This window comes from Fukomys damarensis, unplaced genomic scaffold (genome assembly GCF_012274545.1).
Source record: "Fukomys damarensis isolate Sample0158 unplaced genomic scaffold, DMR_v1.0_HiC HiC_scaffold_15, whole genome shotgun sequence".
Taxonomy (NCBI): domain Eukaryota; kingdom Metazoa; phylum Chordata; class Mammalia; order Rodentia; family Bathyergidae; genus Fukomys; species Fukomys damarensis.
The window spans coordinates 30,392,993-30,413,034 of record NW_022900927.1 but is presented as its reverse complement, the minus strand read 5'-3'; the positions used below and the strand labels follow the sequence as shown (position 1 = coordinate 30,413,034).

Genomic DNA, 20,042 nt, shown 5'->3' with positions numbered 1-20,042 from the left:
AATTGAAATATACTGGAATCTTTCCCAGATGCAATGATTTCCCAAATGTAAATCTGGTTATAGATTCAGGAAATTTCATTTATAGCAAGTATCCTAGGTGATTTGAAGACATATGGTCCACAGGTCATTCTTTAAGAGACTCTGGTTAAGGGTAACTGGAGTAATTATCAGATCTACTTACCAGTAAGAGGTGATAGGGAGGTAAGTTTCAACCTTTCTATAATGTCTAAAACAAGGATATGTTAGATTCATATAAAAATATATGAAGACTGAAGACTTAGCTTAGTGGTGCTGCCACCTGCCTCACAAGAGCAAGTTCCCAAGTTCAATCACTGGTTTAAAAAAAAAAAAAATATATATATATATATACACACACACACACACACACACACACACACACACACACATTCACACATAAAATATGCATGATACAGCTTTCATGACCTTTTCAAAATATACTGTTTACTTATATCTGTCTGTTATTTTTTTCTCTTCTGGGACAAAATATCTGACCCCAAAAGTTAAAGGTGGAAAGGTTTATTTCAGCTTACAGTTCACACAGGTTTCAGTCCACAGTTGGCTGCTCCAAGGCAGGGCAGCATGGCAGAGGGGCATCACAGGGAAGAAACTGTCCATGGCAAGGTAGGGCAGGCAGAAGTCAGCAAGCAGCAGCAGTAAGGTTGCTTATCCTCTCTTCCCTAATGTTCCATCCATGCTGTAAGCCTATGATTGGGGCTCCCATTATCCAACCACTTAATCCCATTATTACACTCTTTATGCACTTTCACACCCTAATCCAGTTACCTTCTAAATTTCTCATCCTAAGCATGAGGCTCTGGGGGACATCTAGATAAAAGCCAGGACATAATCCAAAAAAAAGTGGGGGGGACTCAAATAACTAAAATTTTCATAGTTTTGTCTAAACATAAGTGAGGTTCATTGTGAATTCAGGTACTGTAAGATTCTAAATTGCTTCCTGAGTCATCAATGATTTAATTAAGCTCCTCGTAGTTTTAGTTCTATGAGTATTTCATTGTATTATTTAGAAAATAGTTATTTTAAAATCTGGTTATGATAAAGCTTAGATAACTAAAATATTAAACTTATGAGGATACCTCTTTAATAATTATTCCAGATAAATAGGCATGTAGAATACAAATCTATAAGTATATTTCATTATAGCAAGTTATAGTACATATTTTTCTGAAACTAGTAAAATAAGTATATTTTTCTGAGCATTTTGATTACACATGCAATACTTCTTCCACCAATATCGTATATGATACAGTTTTGTTTGAGAACTTGGCAGTGTTTTAAATATATTGCATTATTCTTAGAGAAAACCAAACAAAGCAACTTGGACTTTTCCATGTTATTAAAGCACAGGACAAAATGAAAATGGTAATTTTTTACATAATTAGACTAAGTTTTATACAGACAGGAGACGATGTAGTTTTTTAAAATGTGATTTAGGGGGCCAGGGGGATTTAGCTCAGTGATTCTGCTGCCTGCCTTGCAAGCACAACATCCAGAGTTCAATCCTGGTACCCCCAAAAAAACAAAAACAAAAATAAAAACAAAACCCAAAAACATGTTTTAGGGCTGAGGCTTTAGCTCAGTGGTTTGGCTGCCTGCCTCACAAGCACAAGGTCCCAAGAATGATCCCAGTACCGAAACTAAAATAAAATATGCTTTAATTTTAACTTGCTATTGAGACATACCTTATTTACATGTGCAATAATGTAGAATTCATAATGATGGACAGCCAATCAAAAGGGTTCTTTGAATCTGAGAACAGGATTCAACAACTACATGACTGCTCATAGAAAAAACCCTTGCTCACTGCTTGCCTCTCACGCATTTCCACTGCTTCCTGTTGTAGTCTAGGACCATCCACCATACAACCAAGCCATACTGTTACATGGCATACATTATGTGAAATGAATTTTTAAGACTCCTATGATTAAAAAATTATACTAGTTTAGATAAATGTTTAGAGGAATGTTAAGGAATATTTTAGTATCAGAGAATTGACAATCATTTTCAATATATGATGTTCTCCACTGGAGCACACAACTTGTCCATTCGAGTCAGGCTGACACCACTGTCATGATTGACACCACCCTACTTCTAATGATGTAACTCAATGTTATTCACACTGAGAGAAAGAAATTTACATTTTGATTTTTTTCCCTTTTGAAATAATGATTATAAAAGGCAGATATTTTAGATATAATAGTTGGAGAAAACTAACAATGAAATGAATAATTTAGGAGAGATAAAAGACAAACTATACTCTTTCAAAGTCAAATTAAAAAAAGAGAGAATACATTAGACTAAAGAGAAAAAACCAAAAATAGCTAATAAGAACATAAAAAATTTGAGCCTGATAGGGATATAGCAGAAAACCAACAATTAATAGGAAGTTAACTGTAGGTTTTTGTTAAGTATCTCTTTGATCAGATTTAGCAATTGTCCTAGTTTGCTAACAATTACATTTTGCATATACTGAGTTTTATGAGATGCTTTTACTACAACTATTTGGGATCATCATTTATTTTATGTGATAAGTTATACTGACTTTATATCAAACTAATCATGTATTCCTAGCAATCAATCATTTGGGCATGATGTGTAATTTTTCTTTTCTTTTTTTTTTAGGTGCCAGGGATCAACCCAGGGCTCAGCATGCTAAGTTCTACCATTGAGATATACTCCCAGCCCCATGAAATTTAATGTTTAATACATATTACTGGATTTATTTGCTGGTCAGTTTGGTTTGTTTGGGATTCTGCGTATCTATTCAGGAGAATGATCTGTAAAATTTTCCTTTCTGCCTGGTATATGCTTTAAATTTATGCTAATCTAGAATATATACCTATTACAATAGGAAATATGTCATTCAACAATAAAGAACTAAAAAGCTTGATACATTTTCAAAAGTCTTAAGTATGGGCATTGTTGAGGATGACCAGAGTAAATAGGAAAAGGATGCTAAAATAAAACCCTTATTACCAAGTAGTTAATCTTAAAGACCAGGTTGCAAATAGTAATAGTGATACCAGTGTTAATTCCATCAACAGCATAATTACTACTGTCATCAAAAGAAAGAAACTGTGTCACTGGACTATTTAAATAACTTGCCTAAGGCTACACAATCAATATGTATCAAAGCTGAAACTGGAGCACAGTTCTGACTCCAGAGGCTGTGCTCTGAGACATTCCTCTCTCCTTTATCTCTCTCCAAGCAGACATTTGGGGTGTTTTGGATATACCTGCTAACAGAAAGAACTCATAGGTCTACAGCGAAAATAAACATGGCCCTTTTCCAAAGAACTAAAATTATAAAAACTCTAAATGTATAAACTTCATTATGAAAAGTTGGCAGTGATTCTAATATTAGCGGAGGACATCAAATTTTAAAAACAGTAGATAATTATGGAAATCCTAATTAAAATAAACATTCAAATATATGTAACAAATATACACAGAGAAATTTGTAAAATAAATATGCAATCCAACAAATTGGCCTCCACTGCTAATCTTGGAATATTTTCCTCAGTATATGTATGAAACATATTCCATTCATTCTAGACACATCATTTTTCACATTTTTAACAACTCTGAATTGGAATACATATAAGTATCAGTGATGTCACAAAGTTGTCAGAGTTATAAAAACAAATTACCTATAGGAAGGTCCATTTCTGCCAAAGCACTGATAATTGCTTCTGTCTGGAGAAACTAACTGTGAACACTTTTAATCAAATTTTCTCTTTGAAGCTTTTTGGACAGTGCTAGAAGTGAGAAACAGTAATCTGAATGAAGACCAGCTATACCTTGGATGTAATTTTTTGTTGTTTTCTTTCTTAGATATCAAGTTATATATTGCAAAGGCTCTACTGATCATATCTTAAATATTTTTCAGGTATTTCAGTGATCTCTCAGAATCTCATGATAATCCATTATTTTTTCCCGTATTTATGGATTTAGGCTGCTTCTAATTTTTATCACAATAGAAATGTAGCTGTGATGAACATCATTTCCACACATCTTCATGTCATCTCTGATCATTTCTTCAGAATAATTCCTAAAAGTTAACTCAAATAGTATGAATATTAAAGCATTTTTTGTTGTGAATTAACAAACTGATTTGCAGAAATGTTCATCACATTACACAACAACAGTCATATAAAGGACCTGTTTCTTTTTGTGCAAGTGAAAGTTATCAAATTGTATGCAAAAATGTATAGTCGCTCATTAACTAATACTTATTTTTCTAACTGAATGTTTCATGTATTTATTGGTCATTGCAGCTCTTGATTTTTGAATCAAGTCTTGATGTCATTTATTTCTCAGTTCATCTTGAGATGTCATTTTATGTTAAATTTTTAAAAATTATTGCAAATGTGTTATTATTGTTTTCTCATTGCCTTGTCTTTTAACTCATTTTTAGAATTTTTTTTTTTTTTTGTACCAGGGATTGAACTCCAGTCCTTGTGCTTGTGAGGCAGGCGCCGAACCACTGAGCTAAATACCCAGCCCCTAGAATTTTTCAATACAACTAAGCACGTAACATTTTTCTTTCTGGTTTGTTTCTGTACATAGTCATATCAAATGGTATTCTCTGACTTTCCTTTTAGTTATTTTATGATCAGTTCTCAACTTTTCATCCCTCCTGGAACTTATCTGGGTAAATGCATGAGTATAAACAAATAAAAGGAACAAAAAAGTGATGCTAATAAATATATATTAATGATATAATGTCTAATATTAAAATAAGAGTGAACTCCAAGAGTTTAAAAAAAAAATGTGATCTGCCCCCTCATCCATTTTCTGCTAGAATCTGCTATTTTGGTCCCTAAACCAAATGACTGTTTACATAACTGATATTATTCATATTCTCACTGTTCCAAGCTAATTGCTTAGAACAGTAGTTTCCAAGATTTTTTAAAAAAGACTTTACTGGGACTCAAAGAAAAACATAATTGCACAGTGCATAGTTAAGTGGAGGAGGAAGCTGTTCACATACTGTTAACATAGAAGGCAACTAGGCTCTGTGGCTCCACCACCCCAAGCCTGGCTACCACTCTACGAGCACATCTGTAACCCATTTATGACTCATCCATTGGGAGGTTCTGTTTCAAAACTGCTCTGCTACTTACCATGTTCCTCTGATAGGATTCCTCATAGGCTAATATGTTACTAAGGTTCTGTAAGGCAGATGCTGGTAGTAATACAAAGAAGCCTGACTGTGACTGTCAAATGAAAGAAGAATCCTGAACAAATAAGCATCAGGAAACCATTCTACTGTCCCTTACCAAGTAAGGAAAGGAGAATAGTGTTCAGGAATGCAATTAAATAACTGTTACTGGTCATATGCAATCTTTGTGAATGATATCCTCTCACTCAAGTTTGAGTTTGCACAGGGAAAGTGAGTGATGTCCAGGCTGTGGAATTATCAGCCATTAAGATCTTCTAAATTACTACCAGCCCAAAGGTCTGAGCTTTTCTAAGGAAACAGTTGCAGTAGCTTTAGTCCTAGCACTAGTAATACTGTGGTTGTAACATTAAGACCCTAACCTTTACTTTTAGAATGTTTTTATTTTCATCAAATGCTTTACTTTTACATGAACTTTATAAGCCCATGTTTATCATTCATTGAATTCTTATAGACCACAGTGTCCTCATAATCCAAGTATTTATTAAACATATTATCCCAGTTATGATGCTGAGTCATTACATGAGGTATTTCCCTACAAAAGTATTTTTCAAAAAATCATTCTCACACAGGTCTATATTTCTTGTTGAATATATTTTCAGTTATATTTATGTAGCTATCCAATCACCATCTAAAACAGTATTCCTGTTGAATACTCTGGCACCAATCACCACAGGCAGTACTGCTTTTCTTTAAAGAGCAAAAAAGATTTTTGAAGATGGGGCAATAAGGAATAGTGTAATAGAACTTACTTCTAGCAAGGTAACAGTGTAAGACAGCTTGAATAAATCATTATCTTTTTACTAGAGCAAATATGAATAGAACTCTTTAAGTGAGTTACTGATCTGGTATTGATCCGAGGAAGGGAAATCCTCAGAAGGCAGAAATAAAATGAAGGAATAAATCAGTGATATAATCAGCACACGGGAACCAGTGGTAACCCCCAAAGCATCTGCTGATCTCTAGTGATGTAGAGGTTTCAAAATCAACACACATTCTTCTCACATCCACATGGAATGTTCTTCAGAATAGACCATATGCTATGCCATAAAACAAGCCTCAATAAAATTTGAAAGAACTGAAATCATACATTCTCCAGTCACATTCATGAAATTAAAAATCAATAAAGAAATGTGGGAAATTCACAAATGTATGGAAATGAAACAACACACCATCCTAAATAATGGGTCAAAGAAGAAGTTACCAGAGAAATCAGAATAGTTAAACTGAATGGAAATATAATATTCCAGAATTTAGGGAATGCATCTAAAAGCAGTGTTTAGAAGAAAGTATACAATAAAAGCTATATTAAAGAAGAAAGATCTCAAATCAACAATCTATACTTCCACATTAAGACATTGTCAAAAAAAAACAGATTAAATCTAAAGATAGGTCAATGAAAAGAAAATAACAGAGTAAAAAATTAATGACATAGAGAATAAAGAACATACACAAAAATCAACAAAACCAAAAGTTGGTTATTTGAAAATATCAATAAGCTACAATGACCAGGAAAGAAAAAGACTCAAGTGATTTAAATCAGACATTTAAAAGGGCACATTGCTACTGACATTATAGAAATAAGGATTATAAGAGCATACTGTGAACAACTGTATACCACCTTTCATATTCAATTTTTCTCACTGCTGAGATACAATACCTAATACCCACAACTTAATGGCAAGGTTTATAGGCTCAGAGTTTCAGAAGATTCAGCCCACAGGAGGCTGGCTCCCAGACAGAAAGGGCATGATGGAAGATGTAGCAAAGGAACAGTTCTCAGGCAGTGGAAGCCAGGAAGCAGACAGAGAAGAGTCAGGGAGATATATCCCTCTAGGACACACTGCCAGTACCCACCTCCTACCAGGCCCCACCTCCTAATAGCAAGTCAGCTATAATGCTGCCGTGGTCCAGTCACCTTCTAAAAATCCCTCCACTGAGATGCTGAGTTTTAGGTGAACTTCCAAATCCAAACTACAACATTCCACCCCTGGCCTCCAATAGATTCATGCACATCCCTTTATGTAAAATGCATTTAATCTATCTCTAAGAGTTTCAACAGTGTTAACAATGCCAGTCCAAAAGTCCAAGTCCAAAGTCTCCTCTGAGGCTCAAGGTAAATTGCTGTCAGTCCCTGTAAAACTCAAAAAGAGAGTAAAACATTGCCAACATGCAATGGGACAAGGTAGCATTCCTATTCCAAAAGGAATAAATAAGCTAATAGAAGTAGAAATAAAGCAAAGCCAAAAACCATCAGGGAAAATATTAAATCCTGTAGTTAAGAGTCCCATGCCCAGCATCCAGGGCATAGCAAGGTGTGAGCTCCAAAAGGCTTTGCTGGTTGCAGCCCTCATGGCTTCTCTCTTGAGCTGGCTTTGCTAACTGCATGTAGTTTCAGTCTAAGTACCACTTGGCCTAGACAACATATAGTGCTTGTGTTAGTTTGTTAAAACATTCATCATTGTGCTTATTTGTATAAAATATAGTAACCATGTCTCCAAAGACAATTAGTGATACCAGCAGTAAAGCTATGAGAACCAGGATAAGAGTTAAAGAAAGAAATCATTCCAAAATTTGTTAAAGTTCTGGAAAAATGAATTTATAAGCGTAATTTTTGGTCTTAGAACCATTATTCATTATTTCTTACAGGAAAAATATGTAATGTAGAGTTCTCAAACTTTTTGGTGTTTGAACATTTATTTGGAATGAATTGAGTTTGACAACTGAAATATCACTGTATTTTTGAGGAAATCTCACAGGGTTCCCATTTCGCCATATCCTCACCAAGACTTAATTTTTTAACAGGCTGAAGTAATATTTTATCAGGAGTTTAATTTGCATTTTCCTAATGAATGCATTAGCTTAGCATTTTTCCCATACCCTTGTTGGGAACTTGTGTAACTTCTGAGAAACAATTATTCACATCATTTGCCCATTTCTTATTCAAGATGCTTTTCTTGCTATTGACTTGTTTGAATTCCTTATATATTTTGCATATTAACTCCTTACAGGATGTATGGCTCGAATTTTTTTCTCATTTCATTCCATTTACTTTTCTCTTTGCTATGCAAAGCTTCTCATTTACCTATTTTTGCTTTTGTTGTCTACACTTTTGGTGTCATATCAAAAAAATCACCTCCCAGAGCAATGATTTCACTGAGCTTTCCCCTCATATTTTCTTCTATTTTTAAACATTCATGTCTTAAGTTTATGTATTCAGTTCACTTTGAGTTGATTTTTGTATGTGGTAAAAGACAGGAGTCTAATTTATTTTTTCTGCATGTGGCTATCTAGTTTTCCCAACATTATTTATTGAAGATACTATTCTTTCCCTATTGTGCATTGTTGGGACCACTGTCAAAAATCAGTTCAATATAAATGCAGATTTCTTTCAGAGCTGTTTTACTCCACTAATCTATATATCTATTTTGCACCAATCTATGTTGTTTTGATTACTGACTTTGTAGAATATTTTGAAATCAGGTAGTATGATGATGCCTCCAGTATTGTTCTTTTTGCTCAAAACTGTTTTGGCTACTCAGGGCTTTTTGTAGTTCCATACCAATTTTAGAATTACTTTTTATATTTTATGAAAAATGTCATTTGAATTTTGATGGAAATTGCACTGATTCCATAGATTGCTTTGGGCAATATGGATATATTTATCATATTAATTCATCCAACATATTCATATGGGATGTCTTTCCAAATTTCTTTCACCAATATTTTATATTTCATCTGTGTTATGGTAATAACTCTAAAAAGTACTGTACTGTCTCAATATCTTCTTCAAAGAAGTCTGTTAGTACATTAAAATGTCACTGATTTTTATATGTTACATGTTCACAACTTATTAGTTTAAGTTTTCTGGTAGAGACTTTGGGATTTTCTGTATGTAAATTCATGTTATCTGAAAAGAGGATCAGTTGCACTTCTTCCTTTCCTATTTGACTACCACTGTGCAGACAGAAGACCTCAGTCCTGGGACAGCCTCCACAGACTCAGCTTTAGGATAAATGATGCCTGTGGACCCAGGTTCCAGGGCTACCCTGGTGGCTTCATTACCTAGGCCAGTCTTTGAGTCTAGAATAGCACTAACATACCCAAACTCTAGGTTGAGTCCCATGGACCAAGCTCCTGCCAGTTCCTGTAGTTCTTGAAACCAAGTGAGTGCTATGTCAAGGTTAAGAATGGCTCTCTACAATGCTCAATACCATGCCTGTCCTAGTGCAAGCCAGTCCCAGGCTCCAGGCCAACCCCTGTATATTCAGGCTCCAGATCCATGCCACGGGACCCAAACAACACCCCTATTCCAGAATCTGGGTTATCTTGCAGACAGAAATTCAATGCCAATTTCATCACCACGTAAGTACTCAAGAACTAAGGCACCAGGCTAGTCTTACTGAGGACTCAAACAGAAAGCCCACCTGCTAACTATGCCACATGGCCTACCTTTGAACTTTGGGATATGCTAAATGCTGAAGAGATTTGCCAGAAAAAGCCAGTCTGCCAAACAGAGTAAGTCCCTACTCACTTAGGTTGAGAAAAATGAATGGATGGCCACAGAGATCATTAGCAATCAGGGAAACATGACATCATCAAAGCAATAAAATAATGCATCTATGACTGACCTGAAAGAAACAGATTTATGAACTCCCTGAGAAAGAACTCAAAATAGTTTTAAGGAAGTTCAGTGAGCTGCAAAACATATACAATTTAATGAAATCAGGAAAATAAGAAAAACAGGAGAAGGAAGAGGAAGAAGAAAAGAATTTAACAAATTACAATTATAAACACCAAATTCTGGAGCAAAATAAATACAAACACATACATTAAAAAAATGCAATGTAGAAGAATCTGTAATTTCAAAGTTAGGTATATGAAAGCATATAGGAAAGTGCACACATCCCAGCAAACAGCTGTGTGGACCAGAGTGGCGCAGCTGCAGGCAGATCCCAGCCAGGGCCCCACCCTGACCCCAGAGGTGTGGGCACATGTACCCAAGCCACAGGTCTACCTAGAAAAGAACTGCACAGGTGCACAAGCTTCATCCAGATTCCCACCATACCATCGAGAAGTGTGTGCAGATCCCAGGGATCAACTGTGTGGACCACAGTGGCACAGTTGCAGAAGGATCCTAGCCAGGGTCCCCCTGCCACCCCCTGGCCCCAGAGGTATGGGCATACATGTCCAAGGCACAGGCCAGCCCAGCAAAGAGTTGCACAGGCATACAAGCTTCAGCCAGAAACCTGTTACACCACCGGACACAGTGAAGGGTCCACCTGGAAAAGAACTACACAGACGCACAAGCAACAGCAAGAGAGGCTCGTTCCGATACCATTGATAGGTGTGTGTAGACCTTGGCCAGAAGCCTATGTGGATAACAGGAACTGGGGTACACAGCTCCCAGCCAAAGGCCCTCCCAGACAACAGCTACATAGGGGCCCCAGCAAGAGGCACACATGAATACAATCTCGTGTGCTCAAGCATCAGCCAGAAGCCACCCAGTTAACAGGTCAGCTCAGGGATCTAGAAGGCCACCATTCTAAACCCAAGAATTGGTGTCCTGGGAGCAGCAGAGTAAAAGCTATTTGGTGGCTTGAGAATTGAAGACCACTTGGTGAGCAAAAATTTGCCTCAACAAAGGAATAGCAGGCTGCATCTGTTGAAATATGAAGACACGTAAATAAGTCTCAAAACCAGACTTCCAGATCACCTAAGGCAACCCAAAGGGGCAACAAGATGGAACAATCTGATGCTCAACCACCTGGGCTCCCTGAACTAGCAATGAAAGAGGACCTGGAAAAATGAAATCAGAAATAATTTCTCAGATAACAATAGAGATTGTGCCCACGTAAAAGACATGAATAATAAATCTAGAGCTGACACAAACAAACAAACAAAAATAGAGGAGCTGAGAAATATAATGGAATCCCAACATAGGAAACAAATGGAATCCATAAAACAAGTGCAAACAGATTTCCAGGAGATTAAAATCTCCACTGAAAGTTTACACAGCAGAACAAGCCAATGAGAGGACAGCATTTCAGATAAAGAAGATAGGATTGCAATTAGTGACTAGGAAAAGAAAAACTTTTTTAAAATAGTAAGGGACCACAAGAAATCAATCCAGCAGCTGCTAGATGATTCAAAAAATAACATAAGACTAATCAGAGTCAATGAAGAAACAGGAGAGAGTGCAGATGACATTTAAAAAAAAAAACTATCCACAGAAGTAATGGCAGAAAACTTCTCACACAGGGGGAAAGAATTTGACATACAGATAAGTGAGGCTTTCATGACTCCAACTAGCCATTATCAAAAAAAATCTACATATAGACATATAACAGTTAAGATTCCAGATATCCAACAAAAGAACAAAATTCTAAGCAGCTAGAGAAAAGAAACAAATAACATACAAAGGAAAGCCCATGAGAATCACAGCAGACTTCTGAGCACAAACCCACAAGGCAAGAAGAGTGTACAGTGACATATTTCAAGTCCTAAAGGAAAAAAAAAAAAAAACTTGAACCCAGATTGATTTACCCTGCAAAACTATCTTTCAAAAATTGATGGAGAAATAAGATACTTTCATGACAAAGAGCACCGTAGGAACTTTATGAATGCCAAACCAGCACTATAAAAAATTTTAGGAAAGATGTAGGAAAAGATGAGGATCACAACCCCAGGAAGCCCAGCAGAATGAATCCATCAGGCATGATAAGAAATTAAATGCAATGGGGGAAAAGCCAACAAAAAGAAAAATTCATGATAAGGATAAGTCAATATATATCAGTTATAACCATCAATGTTAATGGCCTCAATTCACCAATCAAAAGAAATGGACTGGCAGAAGAGCTCAAGAAGCACAATCCAACGATATGCTGCATACCAGAAACATATTTAATTAAAGAAGAAACTCATAGACTGAAAGTTAAAGGGTGGAAAACTATATTCCATGTGACAGGAACCCGAAAAAAAGCAGGAGGAGCTATTCTCTTTGCATATCAAATGGATTTCAAACCAACACTAATTAAGAGAGACAAAGAAGGACACTACATCCTTGTACAGGTAACAATCCAAGAGGAAGAGATGACAATCCTTACACTTGTGCACCCAACTATATAAAACAAATATTAACGGGCATGAAAAAATCATATAAACACTAATACAATAGTAGTCATATAAACTCTAATACAATAGTGGGGGGGACCTCAATACCCCACTGTCACAAATAGACAGATCAACCAGACATAAAATAAACAATGAAATACTAGAACTCAATCAAACTCTTCAACAAATGAACTTAATAGACGTTTACAGAGTGTTCCACCCCACAAAATCATAATACACATTCTTTTCAGCTGCACATAGGTCATTCTCTAAAATAGACCAAATACTCACTCATAGAACATCTAAGCAGAAAGGAAATGAAGTTATCCTCTGTATATTTCAGACCAAAGTGCAATGAAATTGGAGATCAATAGCAAAAGAAACCATAAGAATTTAATAAACATATGGAAATGGAAAAACACTTCTGAATAGCCAATGGTTCACAGAGAAAATTAAAAAAGAAATCAGACAGTTCCTACAATTAAATGACAATAACAATAGAAGATACTGGAAGTGACACAATGAAAGAAGTCTTCTGAGGGAAATTCATAGCAGTGAATACTCATTAGGAAAACAGTTCAATTACACAACCTGATGCTGAACCTCAAGCTTCTAGAAAAAGAAGAGCAGGACCGTCCCAAAGCTCATAAAAGGGGGGAAATTATAAAGATCAGGACAGAATTTAATGCAATGGAGACTAGAGAACAATACAAAAAAAAAAAATCAATGAAGCCAAAAGTTGGTTATTTGAAAGAATAAACAAAACTGACAAACCCTTAGTCAGCCAACCTTATCAAAAAAAGGGGGGGAAAAAAAGGCCCAAATCCATGCAATTAGAAATGAAAAGGGAGAAATTACAATGGACCCAGAAGAAATCCAGAGGATTAGCAATACCTACTTTGAGAACTTATATGCCAATAAGATGGAAAAATACAGAAGAAATGGACAGATTCCTAGATATGTATGAATTACCAAAGTTGAATGAAGATGACTTAAAAATTCTAAATAACCCAATATCAATATATGAAATTGAAAATATAATTAAAAATTTACCAACTAGGAAAACTCTAGGTCCTTATGGCTTCATTGCTGAATTCTATAAGACATTTAGAGAGGAACTATTGCCACTATGGTTTAAACTTTTGAATGAAATGAAAAGGGAAGCAATACTCCCAAATTCATCCCTGGAAGCAAGCATCACCTTGATCCCCAAAGCAGAGAAAAATCCAACTGAAAAGGAAAACTGTAGGCTAATCTTACTAATGAACATAGATGAAAAATCCTTAATAAGATTCTGGCAAATAGAATGCAGATCATCAAGAAGATCATACTCCCTGACCAAGTGGGATTCATGCCAGGGATGAAGGGATGGTTCAACATACGCAAATCAATAAATGCAGTACACTATATTAAGAGAGACAAGGACAAAAACCACACGATCATCTCAGTAGATGCAAAGAAAGCATTTGACAAAATTCAGCACCCATTCATAATAAAAACCCTCCATAAAATTAGAAGAGATGGTCTCTACTTCAAACTGATAAAAGCCATCTATGAAAAACCAACAGCCAATATCATATCATACTAAACCATCAAAAATTGATATCCTTCACACTAAAATCAGGAACAAGACAAGGATGCCCACTGTCACCACTCCTGTTCAATATAGTTTTGCAAACATTAGTCACAACAATTAGACAAGTGAAATAAATAAAAGGAGTAAAAATAGGAATGAAGAAGTCAAATTGTCTTATTTGCAGATGAAATGATACTCTGTTTAGAAGACCCCAAGAACTCCACCAAAAGTCTTGTAGACTTAATAACCAAATTCAGCAAAGTAGCTGGATACAAGGTCAACACACAAAAATCAATAGCTTTCCTGTACACAAAAAAAAAAAGACTGAGAGAAAAATGGGGCAAACAATTCCTCTCACGATAGCATACAAAAAAATTGGAATACCTAGGAGTCCACCTAATAAAAGGAATCAAAGAGCTCTACTCTGAAAACTACAGCACTCTGAAAAAAGACTGAAGAGGACGTCAGAAAAAAAAAAAAAGACATGTGCTCCCAGGTAGGAAGAATCAACATAGTGAAAATGGTCATACTTCCAAAACTGCTATATAGATTCAATACAATTCCAATTGAAATTACAGCAGCATACTTCACAGACCTTGAGAAAATACAAAAAATCATTTGGAACAAGAAGAGACCTATTCTAGCAAAAGCAATTCTAAGCAATAAAGACAAGGTAAGGGTGCATCACATTCCCCAACTTGAAAACATACTACAAAGCTACTGTGATAAAACAAACAAATAAAAGACAGAATGGTACTAGCAAAGAAACAGACCTGAAGACCAGGGGAACAGAATAGAAGATGCAGAAACAAAGTCCAGACACAGCCAGACACCTCATCTTTGACAAAGGAGCCAAATAACCTCACTGGAGGAAAGACAGCCTTTTTAATAAATGGTGCTGGAAAAACTGGGTTTCAACTTGCCAAAGATTAAAACTAGACCTGTATCTCTTAAAATGCACTAAACTAAAATTGAAATGGATTAAAGATCTAAATATTAAAACAGAAACACTAAACCAGCTGGAAGAGAGGTTAGGTAGAACTCTTGAAGACAATGGTGTAGGAAAAGATTTTATGAACAAAACCTCAGTTGCCCATGAACTAGCACAAACAATCAACAAGTGGGATGTCTTCTTATTAAAAAGCTTCTGCACAGCAAGAGAAACCACCAACAGTGTGAAGAGACAACTCACAATGTGGGAAAAAATTTTCACCAGCTGTTCCTCAGACAAAGGCCTACTATCTAGAATATATAAAGAACTTAAAAAAATCAGACCTCCCAAATTTAAAGACCTAATTCAAAAATGGGCATTTGAAATTAACAGGCATTTCTCAGACAAAGAAGTAGAAATAGCAAATAAACATATGGAACAACATTCATAACTGGTCATTAGAAAGATGCAAATGAAAACAACACTGTGATTCCACCTCACCCCAGAGAGAATTGCTGTTATCAAGAAATCAACCAATAACAAATGCTGGTGGGGCTCCATGGGGAAGAGGAACCCTTCTCCATTGTTGGTGGGAGTGCAGACTGGTGCAACCACTGTGGAAATCAGTATGGGGATAATTTAAAGAACTAGGATTGGAGGTCCCATTTGATCCAGCTATCCCACTGCTGGGTATCTTCCCCAAACAATTAAAAGAATCATACCACAGTGATGTATGTGCACCCATGTTCACAGTAGCACAATTCATGACAGCTAAAACTTGGAAGCAGCCCAATTGCCCATCAACAGGAGACCAGATAAAGAAAATGTGGTTTTTAAATAAAATGAAGTACTACTCATCCATAAAAAAATGAGAAACTAGAGACATTTATAGCTAAATGGATGCACATTGAGGTGATATTCTTAAGTGAAATACATGGGACACATATGTTTAAATACCAAATAGATTCTCTAGTGCAAGAAACTGAAAGTGTAAATAAGGACTAAAAGGTATAATAGGTCATGTGAGATAGGAAGAAAATGTGCAAAGGGGAAGGGAAAGTAGGAATAGCAGGGGTAGAGGAAAAGAAAGAGGGAAATGGATTAATATGAGAAGAAAAAACGGAAACAAAGTCTTTGTAGATAGGGAGGGGTGAGATCGAAGGGAGGGCAGGAGAACGGGGAAAAAAATGAGAACCAAGATGGATTATGTAAAGATGCAAATTTCCAATGACGAATGCCATTATATTGTATACCTTAAACATATCAATACAATAAAAAAAAAAGAAAACATATAGGAGGAAAAAGGAAAAGACATAAAACAAAGTTTTTGGATTTACAGGACAGTATCAAAGGATCAAATATTTATAAAATAATAGGAGTTAAAGAAGAGAGAACAAGGGTGAAAAAGTTTTTAAAAATAATAATAGAAAATCTTTCAAGTCTGGGGAATGATATAAATACCCAAGTACAGGAACGTCAAAAGTCCCTAATCAGATTTAATCTAAATACATATACTGGCTGAATGGGTAAAACAACAACATTCAAATATATGTTGTTTATAAGACACTTCACCATTAAGGTCAGACATACATAGCAAATGAAAGAATAGAAAGATATTCCATGAAAATAGAAACCAAAAGAGACCATGAATAGCTATAATTATACAAGATACACTTTCAAATAAAAATTATAAAAAGAGAGAAAGGTTATTATAAAATGAGTGAATTTATTAAGCATGTGTCAATTGTAGATATTTACAGTATATGTACCTAACATCAGAGCATCTACATATATAAAGCAAATATTAATAAATATGAAGAGACTGTAATACAACAGGAGGGAACATCAAAGCCCAATTTCAGCAATGTACAGATCATCTCAGCAGGAAGTCAGTAAAGACATATTGGAGTTTAAGTTAGAGTAAACCTAACAAACATATACAGAAAAATCCCCTCAGCAGCAAAATACGTTATTCTCAAGGATACACAGAATATTCTCCAGGATATGTATGTTATATTACAGAACAGATTTAGGAAGACTGAAATCACACCAAGTTATTTTTTCTAATCACAGCAATATGAAACTATAGATCAGTAACAGGAAGAATTTCAAAAAATTCACAAATACGAGACTATTAAACAGCACAGTCCTCACCAACGGGTCAAAGAAGAAATTAAAAGGGAAAATTAAAAATATTTTGAGAAAAATGAAAATGTAAACCAGTACGCTAAAACATAAAATATAGCAAAAACAGGATAAAAGTTTATGGCACAAATGCCTATTAGCAATAAAAAAAGACCTCAAACAATCTAATGTTTCATGTCTAGGAATTAGAAAATAACAACAAACTAAGCTTCAAGTCAGCAGAAGGAAGGAGACAAAGATTAAGGCAGAACTACATAAAAGAGACATTAGAAAACAATAGAAAAGATCAACATAATTAAGAGTATTTTTTGAAAAGATAAACAATCAACAAACCTTTAGCTCAACCAATGAAAATAGAAGTCTCAAATAAAATCAAAATGAAAGAGAACTTCAAATGAAACAGATACAAAAGATGAGACTATCGTTAACTATTATATGCCCACAAATATGACAATCTAGACGAACAGATAAGTTCTTTAACACATATAGCCTACCAAGAATAAACTATGAAATAGAAAATCTGAACAGGAAAATGAGATTTTTTTTTTTTTTTTTTTTTTTTTTTTATCCGTTTTTTTTTTTTTTTTTTTTTGGTACCGGGGATTGAACTCAGGTCCTTGAGCTTGCAAGGCAGGCCGCCTAAGCGCTGAGCTAAATCCCTGGCCTGGAAAATGAGATTTTTAATTAATAGATAAAACATCTCCCATAAAACAAAAGTCCAGGACCTGATGGTTTCTCTGCAAAATTCTACCATACATTTAAAGAAGAAATAGTACGAATCATTCTCAATCTCTTTCAAGAAATTGAAGGAAGAAAACTTCCAAACTCATTTTACAAAGCCAGCATTATCCTGATACCACAGCCAGATAAGGATAGATGAAGAAAATTTCAAGTTTTTATCCCTAAAAAAAATGTGAATAAACCCAACAAAGTAACTAGCAAGCTCATTTCATTAATACATTAAAGGACCATTCCCCATGATCGGGTGGAATTTATTTCAGTTAAAGATAGTTCAACATACAAATCTCTAAGTGAGATATATCACACTGATAGAAAAAAAAAAACTACACAATCATCTCAGTTAGGTATAAAAGGAATGTACCTCAACACTCTAAAGAATATATTACAGGACAAAGACATAACTAACATCATAGTCAGAACCAAATGTTTAACAGCTGTTTAGGGTAAGAAAAAGATGGCTGCTTTTTTGTTTTGTTTTGTTTACTTCTAAGGTGTCTCTTATTCTTCAGAGTCAACTGGAAGCTCCAAAAATATCTATATTTAACAAGTAGTTTGCAAAAGTTCTGAAACTTCCATAATCAACTTCCATGAAACAGTACAAGCCAGCTCTAGCAAACTATTGGTCTAGAACCACATCTCTGAGAGAAAGCATTGGTGCAAGAATATACCTCTACCTGTCACGTAGAGGTACAAGATCCCAACAATGAATGTAACTGTACTGTATCCCTAAAATGTACCAATAAATTCAATTTAAAAAAAAGAATATACCTCCTAAAACTTGATTCTTAGGCCATCAGGTTTGTTTTCCATCAAGTGGTAAGAGTGTCCACTGTATATGTTAATCTCAATATACTCCACACATTTTAAAGTAAATCCTTCAATTACTCCCTACCTGAATAGACACTATCAGCCTTAGTTTTATTCTTTTAATTCTTTAAATTTTTTTGGTTTTTTGAGACAGGGTCTCACTATGTAATTGAGACTGACCTGGAACTCACTATGTAGCCCAGGCTGGTCTCGAACTCACAGCGATCCTCCTGCCTCAGCCTCCTGAGTGCTGAGATTACAGGCGTGCACCACCACACCTGGCAAAGCCTTAGTTTTAAATGGTAAGCAATTTTCACTTTTTTTATGAGTTCCTGCCGGTACTTCAAAGAGAGGCTGAACAACACTATAATTGCTAGTCAAACACCATCCTAAACTAGAAGTATCAGGACAATTGTTGTATAATTTTAAAACGCCCATATAACAGTAAATACTTCTATAAATACTTCCCTATATAGAAAGGATTCAGTTGATAACTCTGTTCATATTGATATGAAGAAACCAGGGTTCCACCTTTTCCCAACACAACTGGGGACTTCCACTTCTTGCTAAGATGATGGAACAGGTATCAGATTTACCCTCTTGTCTGAAAAACCAGACCAGTATGTGAAACTGCTCTTTTAAGACACTTGACCTCAGACAACAAATGACAGTGATTCCTGAGAAACAGCAGGAAAACAGGGTCAAACCTACCATTGCCCCAGCTCAATGACTTGAGAGAGTTTTCAAGCTATGAAGCAAGAAATTAAAAATAAAACAAAACAAGCATAGCCCAGTAAACTCCCTGGATAGAGGAAACAGAGTTGACAGTTGTTGGGGGAGACCTGGGAACTGGAACCACGATGGATCTGGAAAAAAAAAAAAGAAAAAAAAAACTATAAAGAAATTGATGAAAACAGATGGTGGAAAAAGGAAGGAAAGGACAATCTGCACCCTCATAAGAAAGAAGTCTGAATCTACAGAGACAAATCAAAAGTGGGAACCCCAGCAGGATTTTAGGGAGAAAGGTGGTGGTGAAACAGACCGGTGCATGCTGTCAGTTGTAACAGCTGATGAGTGACACCAGCCCAAGCACCCACCATACCCTCTGGATAGAGTGCTTGGTCAGATGCCATTCCGGGAAGGGGTTACTTGAGCCTGGGACTCAAAGCAGTTGAGGTTGTTTCAAATCAGGGCTCCAAGTGCTACATTTTCATACCAATTGGATGTGGAACAGCCAATAAAGACAGGCCATCAGACTATCAAAAGAGCCCTTGAGGAATTTAAACTGAAGGACACAGAGTCTCATCCCACAGCAAAAGACCAGCCTCAGCCTGAATTGCTCTGGATTTGAAAGTCCCAGAACTGGTGCCCTCATCCTAATCCTTCTGCCTGCTGGTGCCTGCATCCAGCACAGATGTGGGGGTCTAACTGCTTTACCTATCTAACAGCATGAGCAGGGACATATCTTGACTTGGACAGTTCCCCAAAACTGTAGATCTCAGAAGAAA

At 35.7% G+C, this 20,042-nt stretch overlaps 1 long non-coding RNA gene across 1 annotated transcript in view; it reads left to right on the top strand.

Annotated features, from left to right (window-relative positions):
* LOC104854989 overlaps window positions 1-2,802 on the top strand; it is an 8,536-nt gene extending 5,734 nt beyond the window's left edge. The window contains exon 3 of the long non-coding RNA XR_778275.2: window positions 2,662-2,802. This is a non-coding gene — a long non-coding RNA (uncharacterized LOC104854989). The remainder of the gene's footprint in view (window positions 1-2,661) is intronic.
* Window positions 2,803-20,042: the final 17,240 nt, after the last annotated feature.